Source organism: Mytilus edulis, chromosome 8 (genome assembly GCF_963676685.1).
Source record: "Mytilus edulis chromosome 8, xbMytEdul2.2, whole genome shotgun sequence".
Taxonomy (NCBI): Eukaryota; Metazoa; Mollusca; class Bivalvia; order Mytilida; family Mytilidae; genus Mytilus; species Mytilus edulis.
In genome coordinates, this window is record NC_092351.1 from 45723400 (window position 1) to 45732557 (window position 9158).

General features: G+C 31.1%; 1 long non-coding RNA gene across 1 annotated transcript; it reads left to right on the forward strand.

The window, feature by feature from the left end:
• On the forward strand, positions 1 to 5559 carry LOC139485699 (uncharacterized). Its single transcript, XR_011655368.1, has 3 exons — positions 1 to 313; positions 4403 to 4480; positions 5126 to 5559. It is a non-coding gene; the product is annotated as an uncharacterized lncRNA (long non-coding RNA).
• Positions 5560 to 9158: the final 3599 nt, after the last annotated feature.

Here is a 9158-nt window from a genome sequence, read left to right on the forward strand (position 1 = left end):
CTACAGCTTCAATTAAGTATCCCTTAAATTAGTCATTGAATATTTAGGGAAAAATATTCAATAAGTATATCTATAAAGTTAGTTGTATTTATTACATACATAATAGCAGTTCTACATAGTATAATTTCATACCGGAATACGGTACGTTTCTTAACCTAAACTGTATATGATTTATTTATTGAATCTTCACTGAACCGTAAAATTGATGATGATCTTTGATACTGACAGCATGACTTTTCAGCCGACAGTAGAATTTCGAAATTTTTTGTTAGTTTACTCCGTGTAATTATGAAAAGGAGTCTTAAATGATTAGGTAAGACCGTTGTTTTTTCCACACATTATTTGAACAACATATTTTTTTCAGTAAATGGTATTTTTTGCGATCAAACCAAAGATCAAGAGAAAAGATCGAAAGTACACGTGGTATAATTAACGATACATGAATGCAGTATCCAAGCATTGTATTGTGTAAACTAATAACAGTATTAATTCATCGATCAGTGTAGCTATAATAGATATGATAAATTATATATAAAAATAATAAAAGAGTAGAATAGCATAAATTGTATCACCTGACCGACACATGCATGTCATGTGCAGTCATGAACTAACTAGGTCACAGCTTGAATTCATTCACAATTATAGAATTCGATATATTCCAAAGTTTTAAGTATGATTCTCTTATTTTTTTTTCCTCTAATTTTATTTATGTTTATTATGTCCTTGATTTCATTTTGGAATATTTTAAAAATATCAATGACCTTGTCTTTCTTGTCAGACATGTAATATGCTTTATAAATTGAAAAGTAAATTATAGTTAATAAATAGTTCATATCAAAATAATCTTCATCTTCAATTTTATAGCCAGTTACTAAACTTTCAAGACTGAATATATGCTTTTCAACTTTTAATAATGCTAAAAGCTGTTCAACTTTGTGCCAATACTGAACATTATATGAACAGGAAAAAAAGAAGTGTTCATAATCATCATGTTGTTTACAATGGAAGCACAAACTACTCGGTTCTATTTTCCATTTATAAAGTAATTCATTACAGGCTAATATATAATGCATCATTTTCCATTTAAACATTTTAAATTTGTTGTTTTCAAGGTAGTTAAAAATAAAGTTGAATGTGGATTTAAATTTTGTTGACATTTTTTTATGCAGAATTCTTTCCCATATTAAAATTCCTGTTGGTTTATCATTTGTAAATTGACTTTGTAGGGACGTGTATATTTCTTTGTTGCTCGAGTCTGGTGAAATTTCATGTTTTAGTAGGATATTTAAGTTTACTGATTTCTTTATATTGACATCAGTTTTATAAGAGCTTTCTTGTTTTAAAATATTTTGCCAGTGCTTTGGTATAGCATTTTTAACTAAAGAAAATTCTCTAATCCAATCTTGTTTATTCTTAAGATTTTTTAATACAGTTTTTGATGAGATGTGTCCGTTTTCGTCTATTATATTATTGATGTACAAAATATTACTGCTAATCCAATTTTTAAAAAACAGACATTTCCCATTTTCTTTGATAAGATTATTTCCCCATATAATTTGTTTTCTAACTTCAAGAAAGTTTTTAGGGGTGATAGTTTGACCTCCTTTTACTTCTACCCAAGTTTTAATTAATTGTTTATAGAATTCTGGCAAGGATTTATACTCTATTTTATTAAGCAAATTTACATTTGTTAAATTCATTCTGAATAAAAGAAAATCTTTCCCAAATTTATTAAGATAAAATCTTGGAATAATTTTCCAGTTATCATTTTCGTTTTTTATTAGTTTTGAAACCCATCCAATTTGCAAGGATTTTATATAGGAGTCTAAATCAATCATTTTTAATCCTCCGTCAAGGTATGGCTTACATAATATAGAGCGTTTAATTCTGTCTTTTTTTCCGCTCCATATAAAATTATATATTAAATTTTTGAACTTTTGTTTTATTTCATGTGTTATTATCATACATGATGCTGTGTATGTTAGGTTTGGTAAAATTAGTGACTTTACTACAGTAATTTTTCCTATTAATGTTAAGTTTCGTTTGTTCCATCCTTGAATCAATTTTTCACATTTATCGATTTGTTTCTCTGTGTTTAATTTTTGACATTCTTGATAATTGTATCCAAAGTATATTCCTAGACTTTTAATGTGGTCTTGTTTCCAGTTTATATTTTCAAATTTATCTTTTGACTTTTTAAATTTGCCAAGCCATAAGCCTTCTGTTTTGTTTCTATTCAGTTTGAGCCCAGAAAGGCTTCCAAAAGTTTCAATGATATTAAGGGCAATACTTATATCTTTGCGTGTTTTTAAAAACAATTGAGTGTCATCTGCCAGTTGACATATTTTTAGTGAGCAAGATTTTCCATCTAATTTGATTTCAAATCCTTTTAATTCTTTATTTTCTCTTAATTTTATTGCCATTATTTCAACACACAATACAAAAATTAACGAGGATAACGGACATCCTTGTCTAATCCCACGAAATGTATTGAAGGGGGCAGACACCCATCCATTATTTAAAATACATCCTTTTATGTCTGTATACATAGTTTCAACCCATTTTATGAATTCTTTTTTAAAACCAAATTTTTTTAAAGATTCAAACATAAAGCACCACTCAAGTGAGTCGAAAGCTTTAGTAAAGTCTAAAAATAAAATTGCACCATCTACATTAAATTTTTCAGAATAATCAATAATGTCTTGGATTTGTCTTATGTTAAAACCTATGTATCTGTTTTTTATGTAACCTTTTTGATCAGAGTGAATAATTTTTGGTAGTACTGATTTTAATCGTTGCGCTAAGGCATAAGCTAGTAATTTAACGTCATAGTTTAATAATGTAATAGGTCTATAGTTATCAAGGGAGAGGGGATCATTTTTTTTAAACAAAAGAGATATGGCTCCAATTTTTTGGGAATTTGTTAATTCTCCTTTTTTATAGCAATAGTTGAAAACTTGTACTATGAAATCTTTAATCTGTTCCCAAAATTTTCTATAAAACTCCACGTTCAGTCCATCCAGCCCTGGGGCTTTGTTTAATTTCATCTTAAATATAGCCTCTGTGCATTCACTTATAGTGATTTTTCCCTCGCATGTATTACTTTCAGATTCATTTATTATTTTACTTTCTTTGATAGTTTCAAAGTATTGTTTTACCTTTTCTGTATCAGGTTTTGTTGAAGTATATAATTTAGTATAATAATTGACTTCCAAATTTAGTATTTTGTTTTGGTCATATGTTACTTGATTATTTTCATCATACAGTTGAGTTATAGTTTTTTTACTTTGTCGCGTTTTTTCTAGACCAAGAAAAAAAGATGTGTTTTTCTCCCCTTCTTCTAGCCATTTTACGCGTGATCTAATTTGATTTCCTTTAATTTTTTCATTATATAAACTTGCTAATTGTTTTTCAATGTTTTCTTTTAGGTTGACTTTCTTCTTATTTATATAATTATCACAATCAATTTCTTCAGATAGGGTTTTTAATGTGTTTTCGAAGATTTCAATAGTATCTTTTTTTATATTCGCCTTTAATTTACAGTATTGGATGGTATAATCCCTTACCTCAACTTTAAAGTTATCCCATAAAATATCTAGGTTGAGAGATGTTTCTGATTTTATTTTATATTTATCAATCAATTTTGAAATAATTTTTTGGTACTGTTCATCATCCAGGATGCTGCTATTTAATTTCCAGTAACCTCGCCCTTTTGAGTTTCTATTTATGTTGATTTTTAATGAAACAGCGTAATGATCAGTGTGTTGAAGAACTATTGGTCTTATGTCGCATGTAATGCAATTTTTATTAACTTCATCACTTACTAAAAAGTAATCAATTCTTGTAGATTCTGATAAGTTTTTCCTTCTCCAGGTAAATTGGGTTTTATTTATGTTTTTGCTTCTCCAGACATCAGTTAGTTTAAGATTCTTGATTAACATTTTAAGGTTATGAACTGGTTTATCAAATTTTTTATTTCCTATTTTTTTCTTTGTGTCTTTTATAGATAATATGTCGTTGAAGTCGCCCCCAATTATTAACTGGCCAATACTGTGATTTTCAATTAATTGTTTTACTGATTTAAAAAAGGTGTTTCTTACTTTACTATTATTAGGTGCATATAGGTTCACTAATGTATATATATTGTCATCTATTTCTATATTAACTAAGATGAATCTACCTTCAGAATCCTTAAATTGGTCAATAATCTTAAAGTTTAATCTGCTTTTTATCCATATGGCAACCCCTCTTGCATTACTTAACCCGTTACTAAAGATTACTTCACCTTTGAATTCTTGTTTTAGCTTTGGTTCTAAAGTTTGAGTGAAATGCGTTTCTTGTAGGAATACTATATCACATTTTTGTTGATTAGCCCATTCAATAATTCTATTTCTTTTTTCAGGTTTTTGTAACCCGTTGGTATTTACAGTGCAGACATGGATACAGTTTTTGTTTGTCATTTTGTGTAAATATTAGGAAGGTAAGTTAGATAATTACAGAGTTCTGTTGTGTTTGAAATTATATTTAACTTGTAAATCAGCAATAATTTAGATTTTATGATTTTATCTATATCCTTGCTTTGTGGATTTTTCTTTTTATATGATATCTTTATCAATATTAAATTCGTTCTATATTTACATCTATGTACAACTACATGTACATGTATAATACTCATGATTATAAATGTGTAAACATAACACAACATTTCAATTATTGACCTCAATATATAGGTCATGATTTGGGTCAACAATGTGACTTCAGATACAGACTCCTCTGTGTCCAAAAAAATTATTTTGGACTCATTAAGTTTGTAAACATACATAAAAATACAATCAATAGCAAAATATATACAGAGATAGTTGAAAGAAAAAAAACATAGCTTTAAGCTAAACACAAAATAAACAACTATTTTTTTTAATGTTTTTACATATAACATAAAAATATATACTGGACTAAGTGGACTTCTATTTACATAATATTTACAGAGCCAATGTTGCATAGTATTATTGGCTACTTGATAAGCTAACTTAAAAACTAGTTTATTTGTTTTAAAAGCTTGTATTGTATTACTTATCAAAGTTTTTGTGTGAATTATAATAATTGAATTTTGTTTTGATTTTTTTAGGTGTGCTTTATCCTGTTGAAGTTTGGTGTATGAAATCGCAGATGATAATCTAATATCAACTTGAATCAAACATATTGATGGATTTATTACGATTACGCTGGAACGTTTCTGAAAAGTTATTTGATAACAGAAAAGTGACGTAAAAGTACTTGTGTAGTTATGCGACACGTGAAATAAAAATGCACAAAAAATTATATGAAAAGGATCTAAAGATTTCGAGATTTTGTGCATGCTGCTTACTATTTGGTGTGAGAATATGTACATAATTCCCAAAGAAATGTAAATTTCTTTAAAGGTGGTAAACTTGTAGCTGTTGTGATGTGTACTGACAATTAAGTGATATAAAATTAAAAGACTTATAGTTAAATGGTCAGCTGATTTTTGAAATGTGGATAAGTGATACATGTGTACTAATAATAAAATATTAATTTATATTCATATTGTTGTGATTTGAATTCTTATACAAACACAGGTAAAATAATTACATGTATGTATATAATTAGGAAACAGTTGTTTTGGACCTCTTGGCAGTAGAGTCGCTCTCTTTGTCGTGAAGCTTCTCAGTTGGTGTCACTGGAGACTTCAGAAAGGAAATACTGACAGGGTGCTTGGATGGAGTTTGAGATTTTTTTGTTGATTCTTTTTTGCTTTGTTTGTTACTAGACATGAATAAGGTTATTTCAGATTGACTTAGTTCACTAGTTTTTTTACTGCTCTTTTTTTTTTTTATTTTCTTCCGTTTTTGTGGATCAGCTACTGGATTGATAATAGATTGCGACTGTCCGTTGTCATCTTCATATCCAGTAGTTAATACACCTTCACAATCAGCAGCTGATGCACCTTCCCGTCCGTTAGCTGTTGTACTTGCACATATTTCATCATTGTTCATTTTAACTGATATTTGTGTTGCATCAGTACCAGATTCAGATTCAGAAGTCTCATCATCTGCATCACTTGTTTCATGGCTTTCTTTTGTGTTTTCTTTATCGGATTGATCTGGTGCGTCTGAATAAGCATCTTTGGTACATGCATTTTGTTTGTGACCTTCTTCTCCGCATGACCTACACACCCAATCATTTGTACAGTCTCTTGTATGATGACCTTCCTGCAGACATTTTGAGCATTTCATATTTTGAGGGTTGTTTTTAGGCTGATCGCGATAGATGATGGTGGCTCTATATTTGCCAATGAAAATGGATCTTGGGATGTGCTCTGAAAGCGGTCCATCGCAAATAATGATCCTATCTCCTGTTAGACAGTTTGTCACTTTGTTGTTGTATCTTAGCCGTTCACGCATACTACTCAAAATTAAGCAGCCATGATAATTCGGATTACGGCCCTTGACTAAGGTAACGGGTGTGTAACCACTAAAGGAAAAAAGTCGTAATTAACTTTGTTTTCTCATTGACAATTACTTCACAGTACTATAGATGCTTGCTAGTATGTAAGCTATCCTATAAGTGACTTAAAATCGCAAAAACAACTTTAGAATAGGTGATTTCAGAAAAGTTATGGCAAAATCCAATGAACAAAGTGAACCCAAAATGGCGTCCTACGCAGAAAAAACAAAAACAGACCCTAAAACAATTGAGCCCTCAGACATGGTTAGTATTAAACCTGTATTTATACAGGAAACAGATGTCTTTGGGTCAATATCGGATGGAGAGACTCTAAAAAAATTATACCTGACTCACCCTGAAATGTATAAAGCTGTCGGTGAAGTAGTACCAGAAAGAACAATTACTGGTCTTCAAAGAATCCGAGGCTTATGGAGAATTTACCTCGATGACGAAGCTGAAAGAGATATTCTCATATCCAAATGCCTCAAACTTCGTGGTAAATCAATCTGGATTTACTCCAGAAATCCACGTGTAACTGCACATGAAAACGTCACTGATATACGGATAAGAGTTAAAGATGTACCGCTTTCAGCAGACGACGGACAAATAATTAGGAATATGTTTTTTTCTAAGCTTAATGCCAAAGAAGGTTTTTTTCCCCTATTTCACGCTCCACTGAACAAAGAAAATGATAGGGCAAGTGGGGAACGGTGTACGATGGACACATTCTTGTTTTTGTCGAGCCTGCGACTTTTGTCGCAGAAAGCTCGACATAGGAATGGTGATCCGGCGGCGGCGGCGACAGCGTTAGTTCACTTCTTAAAAGCTTTATATTTTAGACGGCGAACGACCTGGATGCTCCATACTTTAAATGCAGATGCCTTAAGTTTGGAAGATTCCGTCTGTCACATGTCCATTGTCCTTGAACTCATTTTCATGGTTCAGTGACTACTTGAAAAAAAGTTAAAGTTTTTAGTAATTTCTCTCATATTATGGGTAACTATGTTTAGTATTTGCGTACCTTGGTCAGCATGCCCATCAGACAGTTTTCACTTGACCTCGCCATCATTTCATGGATCAATGAAAAGGATTAAGTTTTTGGTGGTCAAGTCTATATCTCAGATATTATATGAAATATGTCTTGTATATTTGGTGTATGGAAGGATTGTAAGGTGTACATGTCCAACTGACAGGTGTCATCTGATCTTGACCTCATTTCCTTAGTTCAATGGTCAAAGTTAAGCTTTTGAGTTTTGTTCGTTTTTTCTAATACTATATGCAATAGGTCAACTTTATTTGGTGTCTGGAAATATCTTATGATGTCAGCCTCGCAAGTCTCATTTGACCTTGACCTCATTTTCGAGGTTCATTGTTCAGTGTTTAGTTTTTGTGCCAAGTGTCATCTGACCTTGACCTGATTTGTATTGAATGATTGTAAGGTGTAAATGTATTCCTCATTTTGGTCATATGACCTTGATCTCATTTTCTTTGGTCATGTTATTAATAAGTTTATGTGATAATTGTAGTAAAACTTTATATTTAGGTCTATCAACATAAATAAGGCGAGAAATTTCAACGTGTGTACTCTTGTTAGGAATTAGGAACTATGCCTTCTGAACTTAGAATTTCGGCCTAAATATACTTCTGCATATCTTCTGATATTACACAACAGAATTTCATGCGTGTTTGAACTAAATAATCTGTTGAAATTTTGTTTGCTTAGTGACAATGTCGGGCTGTGAAGTATGTGAGCGTGCTCACAAAGGTTCTTTGATTACACACAGTCAATGCATTGTCTGTGCTTCCCAGATACAGTCTGTATGCATTTTCTTTGTTGTAAATTAAATTAAGTTTATGTATTGTACGTCGTTCTTAGTCTTTATACATTGTTTATATGCTTTGACTATGAGTCTAAGATACTTCTATTGTCGGTATATCTTAGATTTGGTCGGTTAACACTGTCTATGGATCAGAGACACAGTATGTATGCATTGTAAGTTGTTCCAAGTTGAAATAAAAGTCTGTATGTTTTGCCTGTTACTGCAAGATAAAGTATGTGCACTGCCTGTGGCTCTTATATACAGTCTGTATGCATTTTCTGTATGCTTTATCTATGGGTCTAATTTTTAGATTCAGTCTGTATACAAACTGTATCTCTGACCCATATACAGTGTCCAAAAAAACTCTGTTTTAAGATCTCTAACCCATATACAGTGTGAAAATGATCTTTGGTTCTAAGATGCATTTTGTTTGATTGGCTGAATGCTTAGTATATATTGGTTTGGTCTGTATGTATTGTATGGATCTTATATATTTGTATTTTTTTTCCATCTGAAAAGTAAGCCTTTTTCAACTGATTTTTATAGTTCGTTCTTATGTTGTACTGTTACACCAAAGTCACAGATTTTTGGAGGTTTGGGATCCCGCTAACATGTTTAACCCCGCCACATTCTGTATGTATGTGCCTGTCCCAAGTTAGGAGACTGTAATTCAGTGGTTGTCGTTTGTTTATATGTTACATATTTGTTTTTCGTTCATTTTTTGTATATAAATTAGGTCGTTAGTTTTTTCGTTTAAATTGTTTCACATTGTCATTTCGGGACTTGTTATAGGTGACTATGCGGTATGGGCTGTGCTCATTGTTGAAGGCCGTACGGTGACCTATAGTTGTTAATTTCTGTGCCATTTTGGTC